The sequence below is a fragment of the Diabrotica virgifera genome, chromosome 7, assembly GCF_917563875.1.
Source record: "Diabrotica virgifera virgifera chromosome 7, PGI_DIABVI_V3a".
NCBI classification, from domain to species: Eukaryota; Metazoa; Arthropoda; class Insecta; order Coleoptera; family Chrysomelidae; genus Diabrotica; species Diabrotica virgifera.
In genome coordinates, this window is record NC_065449.1 from 188,965,794 (window position 1) to 188,993,458 (window position 27,665).

The 27,665-nt window shown below is 31.5% G+C and overlaps 1 protein-coding gene across 2 annotated transcripts in view; it reads left to right on the forward strand.

Moving 5' to 3' along the window:
* The first annotated feature begins 809 nt into the window (after positions 1 to 809).
* Positions 810 to 27,665, forward strand: part of LOC114337598 (transcription factor RFX3) — a 245,114-nt gene continuing 218,258 nt past the window's right edge. The window contains exons 1-2 of one of the 2 annotated variants that reach the window (XM_050655821.1): positions 810 to 1,016; positions 1,140 to 1,404. The gene's annotated coding sequence lies outside the window, so the exon portion shown is untranslated. The remainder of the gene's footprint in view (positions 1,017 to 1,139; positions 1,405 to 27,665) is intronic. The other variant, XM_050655823.1, reaches the window with a different exon arrangement.

Genomic DNA, 27,665 nt, shown 5'->3' on the forward strand with positions numbered 1-27,665 from the left:
CACCGAACGAACCGGTAGGAAAATAAACAAACTATTATATCGGCGGCTAAGACCGCCCTCTATTTACGCTTTAAAAAACGCGCCCTGACCTCATAATATCTGTAATTGACGCTTTGTTACCTTTTTTATAGTCAATTATATTTTATTTTTCCCAGAGGTTGTAAAAGTTGTAGTTTAGTTGCAAAATTTAGAAGCATAAGAAACGAATACCGATATAGATTAATAATTTTAGGGAGGAAATAAAGATCCGCTTTTTTGCAAAAAAAAAATTTTCCACTTTTTTTTCTTCTTAAATAAATATTTTAATAATGATAATGATTTTCGTACTTCTTAAATCTTAAGGGGTTGGTGCTATAAAGTACGATAAGTATCCCAATCAATAGAAACAATACGGTTTCAATTTATATTAAATTAGTCATAAATGTATTTCTATTTTTTAAGCAGTGTTTTTATTATATTTTAACAAAATAGAATTAAGAAGAATGAATTATTGATTCCTGAGATTACAAAACACTTTTTAATAATGCAATAACTAAGTTATATTAAGTTATTATAATAATCCGTATTATGTCGTTTATGAGTATTTAATTATAGTGATAAATATTTTATAAACAAAAATCTTTTTTAATTATTTTTACAGGCATCTCGCTTGAATCAAACCAAACTATGCTTTATTGTAATGGTTTCTTAAAATTTATTCCAGCTTAACTCATAACTTTTGGACTTTGCATCATAGATGTCACCCAAAAGCTCAAATCTAAACAGAGTTTATTAAATTTTTAGGGTTCCACCCACTTTTATTCATTTAATAATTGATTAGGTACTTGCTAAATAAAGAATATCTAACGGATAAAGGTTCATATTACATACTTCGTCAGTTCACGTCCTTTTTGTTTGTAAAAACAGCGTTTGAAAATACTCATTTTCGCACCATTTCCATGGCAACATAAGCGAATTAGTAATAATAACAATAATTGGTTAATACATTAATGACATATCGCCAAATATGAAACGAGGTAAGTGACCCGAGTAACTGACGTAACGATTTATATTTTTATTATTATTTTCAAAGTTGGTCTTATTGATTAGTATGCGCCCTGCGGATTAGATACGTAATAATCCGAATGAATCAATTGCAGTTTCCTCTGTTACCGATAATGGACGTCGTGCACTTCGGCTGCGTAAAATAATCAATAAACAGCAGTTCCAGTGAGTTATTAATACATTACTGTAAAAATGGAGTTATACCTTAAGACCAATGTGATCATTTAAAAAAATCTTACCAAGTAGAAGGGCTGTTGGTTAGTTAAAACAAGTGAAGATTTCCACCTGTCAAAACTCGCAAGACCATTTCGTATCCTTGGTGACTGCCTAGCAACCGACACAACAACATAGCAACATTGGGTAAATGTTAAAATTGATTTAATTTTTATTTATTTGCACTATTTTTTAGATGTTGATGCACGTAGTAAGCTTATGTAAAATAATCCTATTTAATGTACTATTTATTTTTTCTGTCCATGTGTCCTGGTAAATTAAATCCATTTATGCAAATGGCTCCTAGGATTGTCAATAAAGGATTTACAAAGAAAAGCAAATAAATGATTAAATTACTCGTCATTTTGCATGATTAATCAGAAAGATGTGTTACATATAAATCTTCTGCATATTACATAACATCATTTATTACAGTGTTTTCATTTAAATTCTCCTTTGAAAGACAAACTTTTATTTAGCAAGTATTTCCTAATAGATACTCAGTATACAATTCTTCTATTGATTTGAAATAAAAATTATGTACAGAATTAAAATATACGTAATTTTTTAACAAACAGATTCTATTATACTATCGCAAAAAAAATTCATGATTAAAAAAGACCTACTATTTAAGGACAAAGCACAGACAACAGACAACTTTATTTGTTTTTTGCTCATTCTTGCAGTTTCAAATAGGTAATAGGTACCCAAATCTCTAGACTTAGTGTAAAGTTTATGCGTATTTTTATTTATTAAAAAATAGTATTTTTACAGAAATTACATTATTATCTAATTATTGGCTCTTTTTCTTTGTATGATTTCTGGTGTTGTTCTAATTTACACAGTAGGTGTAATAAAATTTATTAATATTTAATATATACGTATATTTTTAATATATATTTAATATAATCCTGAATCATAAGTCTATTTTTGATACCAAAGAAAAAATGTAGGTACCTAATAATGTTAAAGCTGTTTGTTTTTCACACTGGTTTTTTATATTTGTAAATTTAATTTCATCATACCCCTAGTTTTCAATGTTACCAAAGAAAAAATGTAGGTACCTAATAATGTTAAAGCTGTTTGTTTTTCACACTGGTTTTTTATATTTGTAAATTTAATTTCATCATACCCCTAGTTTTCAATGTTGTTTTCTTTTGTTTTCTCTTTTTTAAACTAAAAAAAATCTGTTATAAGTTCAAGTGGAAATCAGGCAGGGCCGTAACTACGATGTTGGGGGCCCGGGGCAAATGTAATCTGGGGGCCCGGGGCAAATGTAATCTGGGGGCCCCCTTACCCCAGCGCAACAGTGGTCCGGAAAAATGTTTGATATTTAACCCTTTGAAAACGCATTTTTCCTCCTGTGTGAACACCACACTCTCTTCTTTCTTTTTGTTTTCAGCATGTCTTGCAATAATTATAAAATTAGCAGTGCTAATTTTATTTGTCTTACTTTGTAGCGAATGAATAACCAAGCGAACTATTAAGCAAACGTAAATGCACATTAAGGTGCCTTAAGCAACTACAATGTGATCCAAACACAGCCAGTGAAGCTGGTCAGTGTAGTGGTGGGACTGATCCTAATGTGCTCATTCTATCTTACCCTTACCCTTCTTTTCAAAATGTGGTACCATGTGGTTACTTTCACAAACCAAGATGTTGTCTGGGAAAATTGGTTAAGACAAAGTAGCTGGGCTGGGACCTGGGGCCCCTATTCTGGTTGCATTTTAATTTTTATTTCACCAAAATATCTAATTTCCTCAGCAACAATTTATATCATTACGAAAGGTCTCGGGGGCCCCAGCTTAGCCCGGATCCCCTCTTCCAATGGCATTTTAGGTTTTGTTATGCCGAAATAAGTAATTTCCTAACTAATACTTTAAATTTTTATGTTAAGGTCTCGGGGATCCCTGCTTAGCTCAGGCCTCAGAGCCCCTGTTTTGTTCCAATTGTATTTTAGTCAAAAAGACTAATTTCCCCAGTGAAAAATTAGGACTTTATGTTGCTGTCTTTTTAAAATATTTCGTGTGTCATTTGTTGTGTCATTTCAAAATATTTCATTGATATCGGCTTTTAAATTACATATTTTTATTTTCCTCGTTAAAATCTATGCACAGCCAACCAAAAGGAGGCCTCTGTGGGCCCCCCCTTGGCCAGGAGCCCCGGGGCACTGCCCCGGTTGCCCCAATGGTAGTTACGGCCCTGAAATCAGGCATTTTATCAGCGAAATTAGATATGTCTAAGACACTTCAGAAGCTGCTAAGGATAAGATGTTTTAACATTGCATTAATCATTGTAAATTAGTCAACGGATATTAGTACAGTGAAAATATTAGATAATGATTATACAGAATAAATTTAAAGTTTTTTCTAGTTTAATGACAAAACAGCAAGCTCATTAGCAGAACCCAATTCAAGATTATTTTGCACATCACATTTGAAACATTGTTTGGTTGAAAAATCTCATTTTTGTTGGCAAAAAAATATATTAATTTGTCTGGACTAAATTACAGTTCTGTTTATCTTAAAAGGAATATGTTACTATCAACATTCACACAGTGTTGCCAAACTGAATTTTGTTATTTGGGTGTAAAGGGCCTAGCCAGGTAAGATGATGAAAACTGCTCCCAACTCAATTCGAATTCCATATAGGTCACCGTTTGGCATATATAGTGGAACTCACTTTCTGAAATTTTTAGTCTCCTAGGTGGTCATGTGACCCACGTAGAGCCTAATTAGGGTGTTATGTTTTTATTTTTTATCTCAGCCGCATCGAGAACTAGCGAAAAATTTTAAATAAAAAAGTTGTAAGCTTCAAAAAGTTGTGTCCGAAATTTTTTTTTTTATTTTGGGCGAGAAATTTAAATTTTAGAACGATTTTAAAATTTTAAATGAGTATAAAAAAAATAACTAAGACATTCGTTTTCACGAAAAAAATATATAACGTGTATTTTTGCATAATGTTTCACCCTGAATTTTTTCAAATTTTTAAAATTGGTGAAACAAACCTTTAAAAATAAAAAACCGCATTTTTTTGGTTTTTTTTTCGTTTTTTGATACAATTTTATACATGTTTTTCAAAAAAGGTAACACCGTCACTAGAATTGGTAAAAAACTGAAAAATAATTGGGGTTTGCTTAATAAAAATTTTTTGTACCATTTTCAAGATACTAGTCTAAGAGCTAGTGAACCCTCCGACTAACGGTCGTCCTGTAAAGCTAGAAATTTGTCTAGTGATAATTTATAGCACACCAAGGCTAAAAACCATGACCTGGCAGGCATCAGCCGTACACGTGTATCTACCAGGTGAATCGAAAAGTGCATAGTTTAGGGGTAAAATAAACTTTCTCCTGTAAGGTTTAAATTTAAGTATGTGTTTGAGTAAGTCATTTAGAAGAAATCTGTACAATGACAGGCGATTCTGAAGAGCATAATACCTTGCCAGGCGAGGGTAAAGATTAGGGGTTTTTCCTAAAATTATTTTTTTTGCATCAAACAAATTTTTTTAGGTTTTTTGAATCATTCCAAACAGAAAAGGTCTTTAGTGATTTTTCTCTCAAGTTAATAGTTTTTGTTATATAAGCGATTGAAAATTTTGAAAATTGCGAAATCGGCCATTTTAACCCTAAATCGGACATTTATCTAAAAATTTCAATGTTGCCAAGGTACGTAAATATTCTTTAAACATTGGTTGATGAAATCCCGAAGAGTTTTTTGCAATAAAATATCGAAATCCCCCTTTTTTTTAATTGCTAATCAAGCGGACGCGACACTGTAGTATAAGTGAGGACATTTGAGTTTGCATAAATTCATTATCTCGAGAATGGGCAAATTTCAAGAGAAATCCTCAGACAGGTCGATTTTTATTTTTGAATTAGGACTTTTTGGTATATATATAATACTAGTGACGTCATCCATCCGGGCGTGATGACGTAATCGATGATTTTTTTAAATAAGAGTAGGGGTTGTGTGGTAGCTCATTTGAAAGGTTATTTAATTCTCTATTCAGTAATATAAACATTAACATAATTATTTATACAGGGTGTACAAAAAAATTTTTTCTTCTATTTGTCAAATTTAATCAAATTTAATTTAATAAAAGAATTTTTGTACACACTGTATAAATAATTATGTTAATGTTTATACTAGTGAATAGAGAATTAAATAACCTTTCAAATGAGCTATCACACAACCCCTACTCTCATTTAAAAAAATAATCGATTACGTCATCACGCTCAGATGGATGACGTCACTAGTATTATATATATGCCAAAAAGTCCTAAATTAAAAATAAAAATCGACCTGTCTGAGGATTTCTCTTGAAATTTGCCCATTCTCGAGAAAATGAATTTATGCCAACTCAAACGTCCTCACTTATACTACAGTGTCGCGCCCGCTTGATTAGCAATTAAAAAAACAAAGGTGTTTTCGATATTGTATTGCAAAAAACTCTTTGGGATTTCATCAATCAATGTTTAAAGAATATCTACCTACCTTGGCAACTTTGAAATTTTTAGATAACCGTCCGATTTAGGGTTAAAAATGGCCGATTTCGCAATTTTCAAAATTTTCAATCGCTTATATAACAAAAACTATTAACTTAAGAGAAAAATCACTAAAGACCTTTTCTGTTTGGAATGATTCAAAAAACCTAAAAAAAATTTGTTCGATGCAAAAAAAAAATAATTTTAGGAAAAACCCCTAATCTTTCCCCTCGCCTGGCAAGGTCTTATGCTCTTCAGAATCGCCTGTCATTGTACACATTTCTTCTAAATGACTTACTCAAACATATACTTAAATTTAAACCTTACAGGAGAAAGTTTATTTTACCCCTAAACTATGCACTTTTTGATTCACCTGGTAGATACACGTGCACGGCTGATGCCTGCCAGGTCATGGTTTTTAGCCGTGGTGTGCTATGAATTATCACTAGACAAATTTCTAGCCTTACAGGACGACCGTTAGTCGGAGGGTTCACTAGCTCTTAGACTATACAGGGCTTTGAAGAAAACAAAATTTTACACATTTTTTACGATTTTGCCGAAACTACTAGCAACATTGTAATAAAACTTGGCGGGTTTTAAGAAGTAGTTATTATGAATGTTTTGACATACAGTTAAGGATTTGATATTCATCATTGGCGCACATAGGGGTAATGGTCTGAACTTTTCAAAGAAAAAAAGATAGTACGCCACTGACATATTTCAAATTAACAATCATTTTTGAATTCCTCGTTCAATTTGTGACAAAGAATCTATCTTCCTATTTCTTCATATGACGCGCTATTTTTATTCAAAAAATAAAACATCTTAACCCTTACAAAGAATTCGAACTTCTAGTAGTTTCTGCATCTACATAAACTCGTACATCCATTATAAAAACTAATTCGAATACTTTGGAAGCGTTGAGATATTTTCTTTTTTGCAGCAAAACGGCACGTCGTATGAAAAAATGAGAACATAGTTTTTTATCGCAAATTGAACGAGGAATTCAAAAATGATTGTTAATTTGAAATATGTCAGTGGCGTACTATCTTTTTTTCCTTGAAAAGTTCAGACCATTAGTCCTAAGTGCGCCAATGATGAATATCAAATCCTTAATTGTATGTCAAAACATTCACAATAACTACCTCTTAAAACCCGCCAAGTTTTATTACAATGTTGCCAGTAGTTTCGGCAAAATCGTAAAAAATGTGTAAAATTTTGTTTTCTTCAACGCCCTGTATCTTGAAAATGGATGGAATTACAAAAATTTTTTATTAAACAAACCCCATTATTTTTCAGTTTTTTACCTATTCTAGTGACGGTGTTACCTTTTTTGAAAAATATGTATAAAATTGTATCAAAAAACGAAAAAAAAAACCAAAAAAATGCGGGGTTTTATTTTTAAAGGTGCGTTTCACCAATTTTAAAAAATTGAAAAAATTCATGGTGAAACATTATGCAAAAATACACGTTATATATTTTTTTCGTGAAAACGAATATCTTAGTTATTTTTTTAAACTCATTTAAAATTTTAAAATCGTTCTAAAATTTAAATTTCCCGCCAAAAATTACAAAAAAAAATTTTCGGACAGAACTTTTTAAGGCTTACAACTTTTTTATTTAAAGTTTTTCGCTAGTTCTCGATGCGGCTGAGATAAAAAATAAAAACATAAAAACCCTAATTAGGCTCTAGGTGGGTCACATGACCACCTAGGGGGCTGAAAATTTCAGCAAGTGAGTTTCACTATATATGCTATACGGTGACCTATATGGAATTGGAATCGAGTTGGGGGCAGTTTTCATCATCTTAGCCGGCTAGGCCCTTTTTCCACCGATCTCTAAGGGTACTATACATACAACATTATTGCTCATAAACGTCAATAGTGGCAGAACTCGAAAACCACATGTTTTGGAGTAGGCATAACAATTTAACATTATAAGTGTTAAAATACACATTCTTTTCAACATCAATACCAGCACAACTCATAATTTAATAAAGCAGTAAGATGGCAGAAGTGTCTCTATTGTATTATGTGATTAGTCCCAAATATTGGCTGCATTACTGACACTACTCAGTGTTCGTCTAACGCTCGATAGGATCAGGGCACATTCGTGTCATCAACAGTGGCACATTTTTTTGAGTTGGGTCAGTGTTGCAGAAATATTTGTCTTTCTCTAGTGGCACTGTTCGAGTGCCACTAGAATTTTCTATTTTATAATCTTATTTTTTAATAAAGTTTAATTTGAATTTTGTAATTTTTGTTGTTACTAAAGTTTTTATAATCCCTAGTTAGTCTATTTAATGAAAAAAAGGTCTTGCTGCAATAGTGGCATAACTAAAATTTTTTTTTCAAAACTGGCATGTAAAAAATAAGTTAAAAAAAATAAGATCAAAATTATACACACATTATTAAATGACCCTTAGAGAAATTATCAACTTATCAAGGATGAGGCACATGAAGAAGAAGAAAGTATTTCTTATGAATTTTTCTTAGCAATGAAAACTTTAAACACATTTACCTCAAAACAAGATTTCTTGAGTTGTGCTGCTATTGCAGCCCATGAGTGATATAACGGGTTAAGTGCCAAGTACACCAAATTGGGTAGACAAGAGTACTTCTTGCTGATGCCAAGACAAAATCTTATAAACTGCTCAGAAGTGCCAGTGCTTAGTGCTATAATTTCCGTTTCGAGATGGACGTTGAGAGGTGACTCATATTTTTTTGCAGAAATTGCTTGGAATTATTTCATATAATAATAATTGAGTTATCCTCCCACTCAAAAAGGTCCGGAACATTGTTTAAATAATCAAAATGTCAAAAAATGAAGGAAAAATTCGATTTATTCTTCGTTTTTTGATTATAACTTTAAAAATATTCACTTCCGAGAAAAGTTGTACTAGCATAAAAGTTGCGAAATTAAATTTCCTACAATATAGGATTGGTTAAAATTTTTAAAAATTGCCACCCTTATTGCAAAATAGCGATAATTGCGAAAAAAACATAAAAAACGAGTATTCGCATTTTACGTTTTTCAACCATTTATGCTACACTTAGGACCTTCATATTTTACTCAGAAAAACTTTATGATATAATAAAACAATACTGTAAATTTTATTGAGACCGGTTCAACAGATTTTGCAAAATAAATTTTGAAATTTAGCTTTCTCAAAAAAAATTCATTTTTTCAAAATGTTGCAGGACTGAAAATAAAGCAGATAGCAAGTTGAAATTTTTTTACACATAGAAGAATACTGTACCTTTCATTTGCAATTTGCAAAATAAAAATCGGTTAACTACCACGGCGTCAGGAAATTTTTTAAATAAACATTTTTTGGTGCTACGCGCAGGACAGCGGTGTTCGATTCACACAAGTTGATTTCCACCAAAATTTGTTCTAATCTTTATCTAATATATTATTGTCTTACTCTATATTTTGTTGTATTTTAATATTTTAATTCCACAAAAATCAAACTAATTTGATTATTGTTTGTGAAATATTGTTTATATATATTATTGTTAAAATAATAAACTTTTATTCTCTAAGTTAAAATATATGAACAAAGAAAGTTTTTGCTAAAAAAAGTGTAATTTTAAATGACAGAGTATGTGTTTTTATTTTGCAATAAACAAATTTATTTATTTATATCGAAATGTACTAAAAATTTAAATTTATCAATCATTATCAAAGGTCATAGAATGCCCAATCAGAGCAAACCTATCTTGCACGTAGCACCAAAAATAATTGTTTATTTAAAAAAATTCCTGACGCCGCACAGTGGTCCAAAACCCTGAAAAGCTGGCCAAAAGTCAAAAAAAAATTCAACGTTTCGAGAATATTATTATATTTTCTAAAAGAAAATTAAATTCTCTATTCAGTGTTGGCAACCCTAGAGTTATATCTCGTATATCTGAATTTCGAGTTCAGTTCAAAGTTGACCTTCTTACGGAACAGAAGCGCAGTTAAGAATGACGAATATTTTATACGCACAGTCTTGTGCGTGTATCTCGAAAACGAAGTGCGCAAATTCAATTCTGCAAAATTGAGGATATTCGTGGATCCATCTTTAATAAAAGCCGATAATATCAAAATATTTGTATATGTGTTATATTTAGTATATTTTAAGTTGAAATTAAGTAATAAAAGAGTATATATTTTGAAAAATTTAAATTTTCAGATAGACAAATAGTTATATATTCCATCGAATTCCAAGATGTTACTACAATCATCTTTTAGCTTATATTTCTCTCTTTAAGATTAAAAAAAATTAGCTGCCACTATCTGCCCCTTTGGTTTTGCGAGAATTTTTTGTACAAGCGCTCTGCGCTATGAGTTTCAATATGAATCGTTAACAACACAGAATAAACAGATCATTCCGCAGTGTTCAGGTAGTTGTTATGACTGTAGATCTTTAGTTATTTCAGTATCATAGGGTAAAATCAGAGATAAAAGGGTCAGGTACAGTATTGTTGAAGAATAAAGTAAAAATTAGTTTTGACTTTCATATGATTAATAATCGAATTTAACGTTGGAATAAAAAAATCCGCCATTGCATCCGCCATTTTGTTTTTTGAAATTTCGATTTCGGATTCGTAATCAACAACCTCAAAAACCCCCGGATATCAAATCTCGACGGTATTACATATATTTAAAATACATAAACCCGCCATATTACATCCGCCATTTTGTTTTTTGCAATTTAGACTTCAGATTCGTAATTAGCGACCTCAAAAACCCCCGGATGCCTAATTTCATGCAAATCAAAAAAAGCTTTCATATTTTGGCCATCTTTTCGGATTTTTGGACCACTGTGCGCCGTAGTAGTTAACCGATTTTAATTTTGCAAATGAAAAGTACAGTATTCTTCTATCAGTAAAAAAAATTCAACTTGCTGTCTGCTTTAGTCCTGCAACATTTTGAAAAAATGAGTTTTAAATGCGAAAGCTGGATTGCAACATTTATTTTGCAATAGTTATTTATGATATAAGTGTTAAAAGTACACGTTTAAGGCACGCATGTGAAAGTTTGCAGAATGAGCGATAGCGAGTTCTGCAATTCACATGAGTGCATTAAAAATGTACTTTTTAACACGCGTATCATACAATATTTTTCTACAAACGTAATTACAGGACATTATCTACAAAAACTTTTACTTGAACTTGACTGACATTCCATTTTTATATTTTTTTGACATTACATCAAAATTGTCTATACGGTCAATACGAACTGCAGTGCTTTAAAAATATTTTAAAGCACTAGTGCCTTAAAGTAGCATTTTTAACGCTCGTATGGAGTGCTAAAAATTGCAATTATGGACATACTATGGAGCTGAATCATGGACGTTAAACCGAAATGCAATAAATCGACGCATTTGAAATGTGGACATTTAGAAGAGTGTTAAGGGTTTCATGGGTAGGTAGAGTTAGTAAAATAGAAGTGTTAAAGAGAATAGGCAGAGAGAGGGAAATGGAAAACACAATAAAAGAAAGGAAATTGCAATTTCTCGGACATGTGATGAGAGACGAAAGATACAACATCTTGAGACACACACAATTCAAGGAAAAATAGAGGGTAGGAAAAACGTAGGAAAGAGACGCATTTCCTTGTTGAAGAACCTGAGATAATGGTTTGGTTGCAGCTTAACCTTGTTAGTTACCCTGGTTAGTAACGTGGTCGATATAAGATATCTTCAGGAGTGTACGATAAAGCCACATTTCAAAGGCCTCCATTTTCTTGCAGGTGGCGTCTGTAAGAGTCCACGACTCAACTCAGAATAAAAATGTTGGCAATTCAAAATATTATTTAATTTATCCAACTTTATTGTGACCGAACGCAACCCGTTATACACATTCTGCACTACATGTAGCATAACTTTTACAACAATACTCTGGTAAATGTACTATAGTTTTGTAAAATTTTGGAATGCGTTTAATTTTAGAACAATTTTAACATTTGTTTCCAATAGAGTTTTCAGTCCTCTGCAAATAGTATAAGATAAACTCATGACTTTTTATGTAAATAATTAGAGAAGCAGGAATTCAACAATTTAGAGTATCCCGTTAACCCTTAACTACGTCGTGGATTTTTCAGAACGTAGATTCTGACATGCGGTATGTCATACCGTTGCCTATTCTCGTTTGTTTTCAATTTGTCGTATATCACTGTACATATTTGTTTTTTTAATCAACTACGGAATGATTCTTCACACTGCTGTAGAATAAAATACTGCTCCACATAAAATAAACTTTATTTTTTCAAGAAAATTATGAACGCATGCATAATATTAAAAAATGGTGGAGGTTCTTACAAAATCCTTTAGAACTGAATTACAAAAAAAACTAGCGTTGGTAACTAAAAGTAAAATAATGCTGAAAGCACTTGAAAGTAGAACAAATGGATGAACTTGTTGCCATACTAATAGCGAAAGCATACTGAATATAATAATAATAATAATGGAGTTTATTTGTAGCAAATTTGTACATAATTTTGTTCTGAAGCTATTTTCTTGTGGCATTTTTACAATTTTAACTATTTATAATGGGAAATAAGCCACAATATTATTATATTATTATATAACCACAATAAACCAACACATACCAACAGATATCTCAATTACAAATCAAATCACAACATCAACGTTAAAAAGGGAATCATAAAATCCTTATATGATAGAGCCAAAATTACTTGTTCTCCTAACAATGAACAAGAAAGGACAAAGAATTGTATTTATAAAATACCTTGTGAATGCGAACAGTTTTATATAGGTGAAACATCAAGACCATTAAACGTTAGAATAAGTGAACATCAATCTTATATTAAAAATAGAGAATTTGATAGATCTCAAATATGTCAACACGCATGGGATAATGAACATAGAGTTCAGTGGAGAGATTCAAGTATAGTCCTGAAAGAAACAGATAGTAAAAAGAGAAAAATCAAAGAAGCGGCTCTAATTATGCTAAACGAAACCAATTGTGTCGCAAATTCCTCGGTGGAATGCAGTAGGATGTGTATACCCATACTGAAAAAGGAAGTCAATAGAAAGAAAATACCACAATTAGTAAGTCAATAGTCGAGTTAGTACATATTTTATAATTTAGTATTACTTATATATCCATGTATTATTGATATTATTTATAATTTAAACAAAATTATAGTAAGAGCAGAATTTGGTATTAATTTTGAGAGTAAATTAAATGTAAGACCAAATACTTACGATGTCGGGATAGTATCACGAGGTTTTTCCTGGTTTTCTCTCGTGATTTACTATGAGATCTCTAACGCGAGAATTTGAATGTCACCGTTGCATGTGGTTGTCTTTTTAAAGACAGATCACATGCTATGATTTTTTTGTGACGGATATTCTTTGAGTTAGAGTTGATTTCATGTAATCGAATGAACTATCTTTCAGTAAAGTCGTCCCAGGAACGCAACTCATAAATATTGGCAATATCATTGTAAAGTCTTCTACTTTAAAATGTATCATATGTATCTGAATTGCCGATATAAATGAGTCAAATTAAATAAATTATTAGAAGAATTTTTTTACTAAGCAACAACATTTTTGTTTATGTTAGTAGTATTTTGTATTTTGACAACGGCACCCGATTTGGGCGTCGAAACGTTAATAAAAATAATTTTTTAATAATATTGTGGCTTATTTCCCATTATAAATAGTTAAATTTGTACATAATAAAATAAACTCAGTTTCTCACTGAAGTTGTATGTACCTACAACTTGTGCGTGATGGTTAAATTTTGATTGTATTAAACAACACAAATTAATTTTAAAATTTACAAAAAGAAATCAAATAAAGTCTTTTTTGTCTCCAAAGGCTATACATATGCGTGATAAGATGGTCAAAATTGCACCAGGCTCGATTCAGTTTTGGGTTTAGCCATTCGAAAATATATAATTGAAAACTCACTCAGCCAAATTTTCAAGTCATTGGTGCTTCTGGGGGTACGCTATAAAAAAAACGTGTTTTTTTGAAAAAAAAAATTTTCAGACGCTGTATTGCTGCAAAAAATCTGAAAAAATTAATGAAGACGTATCTTAAAGTAGCGATCAACAGAATATTTTGAATATTTTTTCGAGATATTTGGCACACTTATTCGCAATATAATAAAGAATGGCGGTACAGAGCCCAATTTGAAAAATATATTAGTATGTGGAAATTACTCTGTAATTAAATACAATATTAAAAAAACGAGCCTGTACCGCCATTAAGAAGAACAAAAAAATACACTTTCTTCAAATAAATTTTTTTATCCGATGCCTAGATTTTGTGTCATTTTGGAACTACAGTATATAGAACCCCGCAAATCCGAACTAATTGGGAGGACAGCCTGTTCGGATTCCTAAAAGTTCGGATTATCCGAGAGTTAGCCTTAACTAGTAGTTCAAAGCTTTCATTGTGATTTTGAGTAGCCAAACGTTCTCACAAGAGTGTGGACAATATTTTTGGACTCAAGTTGACTACGAGAGAACCAAAGTAAGTTTGTGTTTAACCTTTATAAACACTTTATAAACCTATATATTAAAGTATAATATTTATTTTTAAGAAATTTTAAATGTCAAAGTCCTAGTAATCCTACATTGTCCAATTTTCTGGCTTTACTCTGTATAATAAACATGTTTTCAAGTTTTTGTCTTGAATTTTTAAATTTTTTTCACTTTCCGTTGGTTCGGATTTGCCGAAAGTTTGGATTCGCGGGGTTCGGATTTACGGGGTTCTACTGTACTAAAATTTTTTTATTTCATTAGTAGTTCCAAAATGACACAAAATCTAGGCCTCGGATAAAAAAGTTTATTTGAAAAAAGTCTATTTTTTTGTTCTTCCTAATGGCGGTACAGGCTCGTTTTTTTAATATTGTATTTAATTACAGAGTAATTTCCACATATTAATATATTTTTCAAATTGTGGCGGTACACATTCTTTATTATATTACGAATACGTGTGCCAAATATCTCGAAAAAATATTCAAAATTACACCCGCAATCTTGGAACGCGTTTTCGCTACCTGTTGATTGCTACTGTTTCCTCTTAACAATACAAAGCTATCTGATTTTTTTTCAGATTTTTAGCTTCAAAATTGAGCACAGGAAAATTTTTTGATATTTTCAAAAAATGTTTTAGGTTATGTTAGAAATTTTTCGCCAACTATAAAATATTGTTATTTTGTGAATTTTTTTCCATTATTTCGATTGGCATATGCATCATTATCATTTTCTACGTGGAAAATTGCTGACAAAGCTATGGCGCGCTATTAATCTGTTCATGCAGCTTTGGATTTTCAAATGCAAATTTGGTGTGGAATTTTCTTACCGAATACCACGCGAAGTCAAATTAATATCCGGAAATTTTTTTTTGATCATGAATATTTTTAGAAAATTTCCCTCGTCTGCGACTCGGGAAATTTTCAAAATATTCATGATCTCAAAAAAATTTCCGGAAATAATTTGACCTCTAGTGGTATTACTAGTGAAAATTTCAAAAACTTTTCCTGTGCTCAATTTTGAAGCTAAAAATCTGAAAAAAACAGACAGCTTTGTATTGTTAAGATACGCCTTCATTAATTTTTTCAGATTTTTTGCAGCAATACAGCGTCTGAAAATTTTTTTTTCAAAAAAACACGTTTTTTCTATAGCGGACCCCCAGAAGCAGCTAGGGACTTGAAAATTTTTTTGAGTTTTCAGTTATATATTTTCGAATGGCTAAACCCAAATCTGACTCGAGCCTGGTGCAATTTTGACCATCTTATCCCGCTATAGCCTTTAGGATCCTCTTCTCACTAATTTAGTTGCTGTTAAATGTTGTTTATCGGAAGTTCTACATGCTTCACCAGTAAGCTACACTCTCACCAATGCATTAAAAAATCTATATGCAGGATCACGTTCACGAGTAAAGATAGGAAACTCACTTACTAACAGCTTTCCAGTAACTAAGGGGCTTAGACAAGGATGTTGCATATCTCCGACCCTGTTTAAAATCTACGTTGCAGCAGCACTTAAAGGTTGGAAGAGGAAAGTAAATGGAATGGGCATCGAGCTAAACAATACATGCCTCTACACGCTCCAGTTCGCGGACGACCAGGTCGTAATAGCAAACGACAGGGAAGACATAGAATACATGATGCGTAAGTTGGTCGAGGAATATTCAAGATGGGGATTGGACGTCAATATAGATAAAACAAAGTACTTATGTGTTGGTTCAGAAGAGAACGATATTCATCTTACTATGGAAAATAATCAAAAAATTAAAGCCTGCCAAGATTATAAATATCTAGGAGTAACATTTGATAAAACTGGAACTGATGACAAAGAAATTACTTCCAGAATTATACAAGCAAAAAGAGCAATCCGATGTCTCAATAATATTCTTTGGAGTACTCAAATATCGAATAAGAGAAAATTTAATATCTACGAAACTATGATTAAGAGTAGTTTATTATATGATGCTGAAACTTGGAGGCTTACAGAAAAAAACAAAAACAAAATTGAAGTAGTGGAAATGGATGCAATCAGAAGGTCATTACGTATATCCAGAAGAGAACATATCAGAAATGAAGACATTAAAAATCGAATGGGAATAGAAGGAACAATAATGAAAGATATAGAGAGAAGACAACTGATCTGGTATGGACACGTAAACAGAATGAATGACGAGAGACTTCCAAAACAATGTCTGGAATGGCAACCTCCTGAACATCGGAAGCGAGGGAGACCGAAAGTTAATTGGACCAACGGCATCCGGAAAGCGATGAGCGCGCGAGACCTCAGGGATGACCTGTGGCAAAATAGGAAGGAATGGAATTTGGGAATCGGACAACGCCGCAAGACGTTCTAAACCGATCATATATATATATATATATATATATATATATATATATATATATATATATATATATATATATATATATATATATATACAGGGTGCGCCAAACCTCTGGTCTTCTTTGATTACGGCTAAACTATGAGATATACAAAAAAATGTTTATAACAAAACGAATGTGTATCAAAGAGGTCTATAATTTAAAATTATTTTTAATTATACAGGGTGAGTCAGAACGACGGTATGAACCAAAGTTGTATTTTTTTAAATGGAACACCCTGTATATTAAATCATTTTTGAATATATTATTTAAAAATATGAAAAATTTGTATAAGGTCTTATAGGCCTAAAGTTAATAATTTTCGAAATATTTACATTTTTATTGAGAAAAATGGTAATATTTATAGGGTTGTGGATTATGTTTCCAAGGAAATAAAAATTTAGGTGATAGGTCAAAGTTTTTAAAATATATTGTTATTTTTAAATAATTTAATATTTTTTACTTTTAGCCATAAAATATACAGTGTGATCACTATTTGCAAATACAAAATTTTCTCATTTTTTTTAAATGGGACACCCTGTATATTAGTTTTGCGTTTTGTAGTAAATATTACAACCTTTCTTTTGGTATGAGGTTGTATGTACCTAGCATGTTTCGTTTTGTAGATATTTTAAAAAAACTATAGATTTTACGTGTTTGCGGATTTTTTATTTAATTTTTTTTTTGCAAAAAAAATAATTATAATCTGGTTTTAGAAACATACACTAAAATATAAAATATGAAAATAAAAACGTAATTAAAGATTAAAATAAATCGTATGCTAGTACAACTCAATTGAATTTAATAACTTTAAATTATTTTACAAAAAATATTTTACCATATTAATGAATGCATAAAATAGTTACTAAATTAAATAAACAACCAAATTTTAAATCAACCATAGTAATTTTTCTACTACAGCAACTTTCCTGTACCAAATTAATTGTTAGTTAAATTGTATTTAGTTAAACTTTTAAATTTACTTACATACATCTTGAGAATATAAAAATTATTATAAAGTATGCTTTGAAACAAATGAATGTTAAATGTATCATCCAAATTATTTATTAATATAAATAGTATTTACTGGTGTCACAAAAACTGGTAATACTTTTGTAGTTGAAATTTTGTAACAATTTTTTTATTTTAAATTTTAATTTTTTAACCGAAAAATGTTTGGATATGACATTTGTTTTGGGCGAAACCATTAGAAATTATTACCAGCTTTTGTGACACGAGTAGGTACATAGATACTATTTACTTCTTAATATACTTCCATAACGTTCATTTGTTTCAAAGCATACTTTATACGTTCTCAAGATGTAGGTAAATTAAAAAGTTATTAACTGATCTTACTCGTAAATACAATATAACTAACAATTAATTTGGTACAGGAAAGTTGCTGCGGTAGAAGAATTACTACGATTGATTTAAAATTTGGTTGTTTATTTAATTTAATAACTAATTTATGTATTCATTAATAAGGTAAAATATTTTTTGTAAAATAATTTAAAATTATTAAATTCAATTGAATTGTACTAGCATACGATTTATTTTAATCTTTAATTACGTTTTTATTTTCATATTTTATATTTTAGTGTATGTTTCTAAAACCAGATTATAATTATTTTTTTTGCAAAAAAATTTTTAAATAAAAAATCCGCAAAAACGTAAAATCTATAGTTTTTTTAAAATATCTACAAAACGAAACATGCTAGGTACATACAACCTTATACCAAAAGAAAGGTTGTAATATTTACTACCAAACGCAAAACTAATATACAGGGTGTCCCATTTAAAAAAAATGAGAAAATTTTGTATTTGCAAATAGTGATCACACTGTATATTTTATGGCTAAAAGTAAAAAATATTAAATTATTTAAAAATAACACTATATTTTAAAAACTTTGACCTATCACCTAAATTTTTATTTCCTTGGAAACATAATCCACAACCCTATAAATATTACCATTTTTCTCAATAAAAATGTAAATATTTTGAAAATTATTAACTTTAGGCCTATAAGACCTTATACAAATTTTTCATATTTTTAAATAATATATTCAAAAATGATTTAATATACAGGGTGTTCCATTTAAAAAAATACAACTTTGGTTCATACCGTCGTTCTGACTCACCCTGTATAATTGAAAATAATTTTAAATTATAGACCTCTTTGATACACATTAGTTTTGTTATAAACATTTTTTTGTATATCTCATAGTTTAGCCGTAATCAAAGAAGACCAGAGGTTTGGCGCACCCTGTATATATATATATTGTTATATTTCTATTTGATATAAAAATTAAAATTTGATAATTATAAACAAAATTCACTTTAATATAAAATATTTTTAATTTTCTCAACCTCGGGCATATAAATTTAGAACAACCTGTATACAACAAATTGTTATATTTAATTTTAAGAAGTGATTAGAATAAGCGTACGAAACTCGGAACAATGTGCTTAGATAAACAAAGTGAATGACGCGTACCATTATCGTTCTTCTCGGAAGGTCGATCATTAGCCTATGCTAAATAAAACTCAGTGAAATAGATGATAGTTCATTATCGTTTTTCGCGGAAGGTTTCGATCATTAGCCTATGCTAAATAAGACTCATTTGAAAGAGAGAATAGGTCATTAAAATTTGTAAATAGTTAGAAAGTATTTTAGAATGGGAATTAAATATTTTCTTTTGAAATCCATTAAGCATATTTAGAAAGATTAAAAATTGGTTTTGAGGAATATTACGAATGAGAGTTGGTGGTGGAAGATTGATTTGTGAATCTGGAAGGGATATTTAGAAAGTAGGGGAATGGATGACAAAGTGAGAGGAGAATGTTTTGAGCTGTCGAGAAGTGAAGTCGAGGTAGTAGACGGTAGTGTTCGAGGAGTGAGAAAGCCGGTGTAGTTCCGTGAGTGTGGAGTATCTATCGTGGAACGAGAAGTAGGCCAGGTCGAGAGTAAAAGAACCTCCTTGAGCCCAGAGTGTCCCGGTAGATGATAGCAGTTTCGAAAAAGGTAGGACACAGCATCACGACAAAAGCAGGAACGAGAGCTATTCGAGCTAGTTTTTCAAAGGAGAACATCACTGGAAGCCAGGACGAGGTTTGATCGCAGCCAAGGATAGCAGGAAAGGGTCTTGTGTGAGGACATTTTCAGTTCACCAGGAAAAGGTCAGTCTCATTTGTTTGGACATGAATGTATGGGTTTTTCGTATTAAATTCCACATAAAAAATTGAATAACATAATCAATAATATCAGAAAAGCTTCATCAAACTTAAATAGAGTTGTTCCTAATAACTCCTAATAGTTAAATGTTAATAAAAACTTTCAATTGAAAACCCAAAGGAAATAAGATTCCCATTTGTAAATGTTATGTTTAAGAATAATAAGAAATAGCAAATATTAAGCATTGATTGCTTTTTAAATAAAATAAAAAATATTTTGATTATAATTGTAACCCATATGTGTATTTTTTTTACTCTTTTCTTTTCTATCCCGATTAGGAACCATTAAGAAATATTTAGAAGCCACGGAAGTAAGTAATTAATTTATAATTCGCCCTGAGATTGAAAACATATTGATATGTGATCTGGTTAATTAATTAGATTAGTATTAATACATTGATTAAATTAAGTAACATATAAGAATATTATCTCATATCAATAATCAAGATCACATCAACTGTCGTCCAACGTGGAAAGCATTGTAAAGTATTTCTAGTGGCAAATTTGAAGGATAGAAAGAGTAAAGCCGGTATTTGAAAATTTATATGCCTGTGGTAAAAAGTGAGATACTTACATTTGATAACATAAAATTTTAGATCTCTTTAGGTACAAATTTTACATAACTGATTTAATATTTTATTTTTACGATATTTACATTTGATATATTTATTGACAATTTATAATATTTGGGTGAGAAAAAGTCGTCTTGGTAACATACTAGTAAAATTTCATATTTGGCGGGGACAGTATTTCTTGAAAACAAATGTCTGTGACAAGAAGCCAAAGCAAAGACAACAAGAAACAAAAAGAACATTCAGACCAAGAAGATATTTTAGACACGACAATCATGGCATCAGAACAGCAAGAATTATCAGGAATAGAAAAGATATTACAACTTATGCAAATCCAGTCACAAAAAATGGATGAAGCAAAACGAACAATGGATAAAGTGGAGCAAAAAATAGATGACAATCAACAGGAAACAAAACAAGCGATAGAAGAGAACAATAAGAAAATAGAGGAACGCATAGAAAAGTATGAAATGAAAATTAAAGATCACATGCAAAAACAAAAAATGAGATAAGGACAAACCAAGAAGACCTAGAGGAAAGAGAGAAAAGAAGAGCGGAAGTAGAAAATGACATATATTTTAAGAGAATAGACGGAAAGGAACTATATTTAGTGACACAGACATTGGCCGAAAAGATAATAAAGAAATTACATGAGGACAATGGGCATATCGGTAGCAGAAAAGTTTGGCTCGTTTTTAGGGAAAATTACATCAGCCGACAGGATTACCGCATTGCAAAGGAAATTACCCAGAAGTGCGATGTATGTCAAAAATATAAGAGTCGGAATTTCAAAAACGAAAATGTTGCCAAAAATATTGAAGCCCGAAACAAACTAGACATTGTAGCAATAGATATGTTAAGCGATCTAATTATGACCACTAAAAGGAACAAACATATTCTGGTAATGGTGGATGTGTTTTCAAAATACGTAAAATTATATAGTTGCCGCACCACAAAGGGGGAGGAAATATTAAGAAAAATCGACAATTTTATAGCCATAGTAGGAACACCAAAAAAGATCCTACTGGACAATGCAACGTATTTCCGAAATGATCGTTTCAAGGGACAACTTCGAGAACGAGGAATAGAGACAAATTTTGTCAGCATCAGGCATCCACAGAGTAATCCTTCGGAACGATTCATACAGGAAGTGACGAAATTTCTTCGCATTGCAACAGATGGTCAACATCGCCACTGGGACAGGAAAATGGCGGAAATAGAAAGGTATCTAAATACAATTCCGAGCACAGTAACAAAAGAGACCCCAGAATACATCATGAAGGGTGTATTGCCGATAAGGCCATGGGAAGACCAAGAGCCAAAAGAATATCAACAGGTGATTGAAACCGTACAGAGAAGATTACGGCGAAGCAACGAAAAATATATCCAAAGACAGGAACAAAATAGAAAAAGAAGACCAGTGACTTTCCAAAAGGGTGAAAAAGTACTCGTGAGGGCATTACGAGTATCAAATCTTCCTGGCGGCATTTGCGCAAAGTTGATGCCTGTTTTCGAAGGCCCGTACATCGTGAATAATGAAAATGGGATAAATAGTTATGAGTTGAGGCACAGGAACTCGGAAAAGATCCGAGGAATTTATAATATTCACGATGTATACAAATATCACGAATAAAAGACAGAATTACATGAAGTAGATAGTAAGTTAGGATATAAGACGTAGATTAAAGTAAGGAAATATACAGGGAGTTGGTTTTGCCTCGAGAAAATTTATTTAAAAATGCAGATAAATTTTATCGAATACAAGGCGGGGATTTGTTATATTTCTATTTGATATAAAAATTAAAATTTGATAATTATAAACAAAATTCACTTTAATATAAAATATTTTTAATTTTCTCAACCTCGGGCATATAAATTTAGAACAACCTGTATACAACAAATTGTTATATTTAATTTTAAGAAGTGATTAGAATAAGCGTACGAAACTCGGAACAATGTGCTTAGATAAACAAAGTGAATGACGCGTACCATTATCGTTCTTCTCGGAAGGTCGATCATTAGCCTATGCTAAATAAAACTCAGTGAAATAGATGATAGTTCATTATCGTTTTTCGCGGAAGGTTTCGATCATTAGCCTATGCTAAATAAGACTCATTTGAAAGAGAGAATAGGTCATTAAAATTTGTAAATAGTTAGAAAGTATTTTAGAATGGGAATTAAATATTTTCTTTTGAAATCCATTAAGCATATTTAGAAAGATTAAAAATTGGTTTTGAGGAATATTACGAATGAGAGTTGGTGGTGGAAGATTGATTTGTGAATCTGGAAGGGATATTTAGAAAGTAGGGGAATGGATGACAAAGTGAGAGGAGAATGTTTTGAGCTGTCGAGAAGTGAAGTCGAGGTAGTAGACGGTAGTGTTCGAGGAGTGAGAAAGCCGGTGTAGTTCCGTGAGTGTGGAGTATCTATCGTGGAACGAGAAGTAGGCCAGGTCGAGAGTAAAAGAACCTCCTTGAGCCCAGAGTGTCCCGGTAGATGATAGCAGTTTCGAAAAAGGTAGAACACAGCATCACGACAAAAGCAGGAACGAGAGCTATTCGAGCTAGTTTTTCAAAGGAGAACATCACTGGAAGCCAGGACGAGGTTTGATCGCAGCCAAGGATAGCAGGAAAGGGTCTTGTGTGAGGACATTTTCAGTTCACCAGGAAAAGGTCAGTCTCATTTGTTTGGACATGAATGTATGGGTTTTTCGTATTAAATTCCACATAAAAAATTGAATAACATAATCAATAATATCAGAAAAGCTTCATCAAACTTAAATAGAGTTGTTCCTAATAACTCCTAATAGTTAAATGTTAATAAAAACTTTCAATTGAAAACCAAAAGGAAATAAGATTCCCATTTGTAAATGTTATGTTTAAGAATAATAAGAAATAGCAAATATTAAGCATTGATTGCTTTTTAAATAAAATAAAAAATATTTTGATTATAATTGTAACCCATATGTGTATTTTTTTTTACTCTTTTCTTTTCTATCCCGATTAGGAACCATTAAGAAATATTTAGAAGCCACGGAAGTAAGTAATTAATTTATAATTCGCCCTGAGATTGAAAACATATTGATATGTGATCTGGTTAATTAATTAGATTAGTATTAATACATTGATTAAATTAAGTAACATATAAGAATATTATCTCATATCAATAATCAAGATCACATCAATATATATATATATATATAAATATATATAAATATATATATAAATATATATATATATATATAAAAAACAAAATATGCACAAGGTGGAATGCAACCATAGACACGTGTTTCTGACTTATTAGTCGTCATCAGTATGATACAGCTAAACATATTTTGTTTTTCATACTTATTGCGAGCCATGCCGATATTTATTAACTCGCGCTAACCTCTCCTTGTTATATATATATATATATATATATATATATATATATATATATGTTGATGTGATCTTGATTATTGATATGAGATAATATTTTTATATGTCATTTAATTTAATCAATGCATTAATAATAATCTAATTAATTTACCAGATCACATATCAATATGTTTTCAATCTCAGGGCTTTTTATAAATTTAATTACTTACATACGTGGCTTCTAAGTATTTCTTAATGGTTCCTAATCGGGATAGGAAAGAAAAGAGTAAAATAATAACACATATGGGTTACAATTGTAATCAAAATATTGTTTATTTTATTTAAATGGCAATCACTGCTTAATATTTGCTATATCTTATTATTCTTAAACATAACATTTACACATGGGAATCTTATTTCCTTTTGATTTCCAATTGAAAGTTTTTATTAACATTTAACTATTATGATTTATTAGCAACAATTCTATTTAAGTTTGATGAAGCTTTTCTGATATTATTGATTATATTTCTTCAATTTTAAATGTGGTATTTACTACGAAAAACCCATACATTCATGTCCAAACAAATGAGACTGACCTTTTTCTGGTGCACTGAGAATGTCTTCACACAAGACCCGTTTCCTGCTATCCTTGGCTGCAATCAAAACCTCGTCCTGGCTTCCAGTAATGTTCTCCTCTGAAACTAGCTCGTATAGCTCTCGTTTCCTGCTTCTGTCGTGATGCTGTGTTCTACCTTTTTCGAAACTGCAATCAGCTACCGGGAACTCTTGGCTCAAGGAGGTTCTTTTACTCTCAACCTGGCCTACCTCTCGTTCTACGATAGATACTCCACACTCACGGAACTACACCGGCTTTCTCACTCTCCGTACACTACCGTCTACTACTCGACTTCACTTCTCGACAGCTCAAAACATTCTGATCTCTATTTGTCATTCATTCCCCTACTTTCTAAATATCCCTTCCAGATTCACAAATCAAAACTTCCACCACCAACTCTCATTCGCAGTATTCCTCAAAACCGATTTTTAAACTTTCTAAATATGCTTAATGGATTTCAAAGAAAATAGTTAATTCCCATTCTAAAATTACTTTCTACTATATACAAATTTTAATAACCTATTCTCTATTTCCACTTAGTCTTAATTAGCATCGGCTAATGACCGATCCTTCCGCGAACAACGATAATGACCTATTAACGATTTCACTTGAGTCTTATTTAATCACTTCTTAAAATTAAATATAACAATTTGTTGTATACAGGTTGTTCTAAATTTATATGCCCGTGGTTGAGAAAATTGAAAATATTTTATATTAAATTGAATTTTGTCTATAATTATCAAATTTTAATTTTCATATCAAATAGAAATATAACAAATCCCCGCCTTGTATTCGATAAAATTTATCTGCATTTTTAAATAAATTTTCTCGAGGCAAAACCAACTCCCTGTATATTTCCTTACTTTAATCTACGTCTTATATCCTAACTTACTATCTACTTCATGTAATTCTGTCTTTTATTCGTGATATTTGTATACATCGTGAATATTATAAATTCCTCGGATCTTTTCCGAGTTCCTGTGCCTCAACTCATAACTATTTATCCCATTTTCATTATTCACGATATACGGGCCTTCGAAAACAGGCATCAACTTTGCGCAAATGCCCCCAGGAAGATTTGATACTCGTAATGCCCTCACGAGTACTTTTTCACCCTTTTGGAAAGTCACTGGTCTTCTTTTTCTATTTTGTTCCTGTCTTTGGATATATTTTTCGTTGCTTCGCCGTAATCTTCTCTGTACGGTTTCAATCACCTGGTGATATTCTTTTGGCTCTTGGTCTTCCCATGGCCTTATCGGCAGTACACCCTTCATGATGTATTCTGGGGTCTCTTTTGTTACTGTGCTCGGAATTGTATTTAGATACCTTTCTATTTCCGCCATTTTCCTGTCCCAGTGGCGATGTTGACCATCTGTTGCAATGCGAAGAAATTTCGTCACTTCCTGTATGAATCGTTCCGAAGGATTACTCTGTGGATGCCTGATGCTGACAAAATTTGTCTCTATTCCTCGTTCTCGAAGTTGTCCCTTGAAACGATCATTTCGGAAATACGTTGCATTGTCCAGTAGAATCTTTTTTGGTGTTCCTACTATGGCTATAAAATTGTCGATTTTTCTTAATATTTCTTCCCCCTTTGTGGTGCGGCAACTATATAATTTTACGTATTTTGAAAACACATCCACCATTACCAGAATATGTTTGTTCCTTTTAGTGGTCATAATTAGATCGCTTAACATATCTATTGCTACAATGTCTAGTTTGTTTCGGGCTTCAATATTTTTGGCAACATTTTCGTTTTTGAAATTCCGACTCTTATATTTTTGACATACATCGCACTTCTGGGTAATTTCCTTTGCAATGCGGTAATCCTGTCGGCTTATGTAATTTTCCCTAAAAACGAGCCAAACTTTTCTGCTACCGATATGCCCATTGTCCTCATGTAATTTCTTTATTATCTTTTCGGCCAATGTCTGTGTCACTAAATATAGTTCCTTTCCGTCTATTCTCTTAAAATATATGTTATTTTCTACTTCCGCTCTTCTTTTCTCTCTTTCCTCTAGGTCTTCCTGGTTTGTCCTTATCTCATTTAACGAATATATCCCTTCTTCTTGTATTAATCTATTTAGTCCCACCTGTAGAGTAATTGTTTCCTTTTTTCCGGTGTCCTCATCCCGTGTTAGAGCGTCGGCTATTATGTTGTCTTTTCCTTTTATATATCGGAACTCAAAATCATACTCCTGTAATAACAGAATGCCTCTATGTATTCTATTATTTACTAATCTATTCTTCATGATATGTACTAAAGCTGCATGGTCTGTTTCGATTGTGAATTTTGCTCCCAATAAGTAAAACCTCAATTTGTTTACGCAATATAGTACACTGGCAAACTCCAATTCTGTAACACTATATTTTCTCTCATGTGTTTTAGTCACTCGAGATATAAAACATATCGGTACTTCTTGGTCGTTTTGTATTTGAGACAGAACTCCTGCAAATTTTTGTATGGACGCATCAGTTCGGAGTATAAAAGGTAAATTGTAAATGGGGTGGTATATTTTCGTTCCTTTTGCGAATTCTCGTTTTAATGTTTCGAAAGCTTCCTCCTGTTCTTCTTTCCAATTCCATTTTATTCCTTTTTTAAGCAATTTTATCAGAGGGATTTCCTTTTGGCTCAAATCGGGAATCAGCTTTTTAAAATAATTTATCGTGCCAAGAAAACCCCTCAATGTTTTCAAATTCGTTGGTCTTGGGTATTCATCTATGAGCTTGACTCTGTCTTCGGCTAATCTTACTGTTTTGGTGTCCAATTGAAAACCCAAATAAATGACTTCTTTTTGAAAAAATTGACATTTTTCAATGTTTAATTTCAATCCCGCTGTGTCCAATTCTTTCAGAATTATTTCTATGTGTTCCAGATGACTCTGAGTATCTTGTGAAAAAATTAATAAATCATCGATATAATGAACTATGAAATCTTCATGGCGATTCAAAATGGTATGTAGAGCTCGGACGAGTGCAGCACAAGCACTCTGCAATCCAAATGGCACTACCTTAAACCGGTAGACAATACCATCAATAGAAAAAGCGGTGTAGTTTCTACACTTTTCAGCTAACGGTATCAACCAAAAACTGTGTTTTAAGTCAATTTTCGAAAATATGTGTGACCCGGTGATTCTTCCAAAAATGGCCTCGATGTTTAGAGGTGATTCATATTGTGATACAGTGTGCTGGTTGATATTCCTGGCATCTAAACATAATCTCAATTCTCCATTGCTTTTCTTTACTATCACAATCGGGTTAACATACGGTGAATCA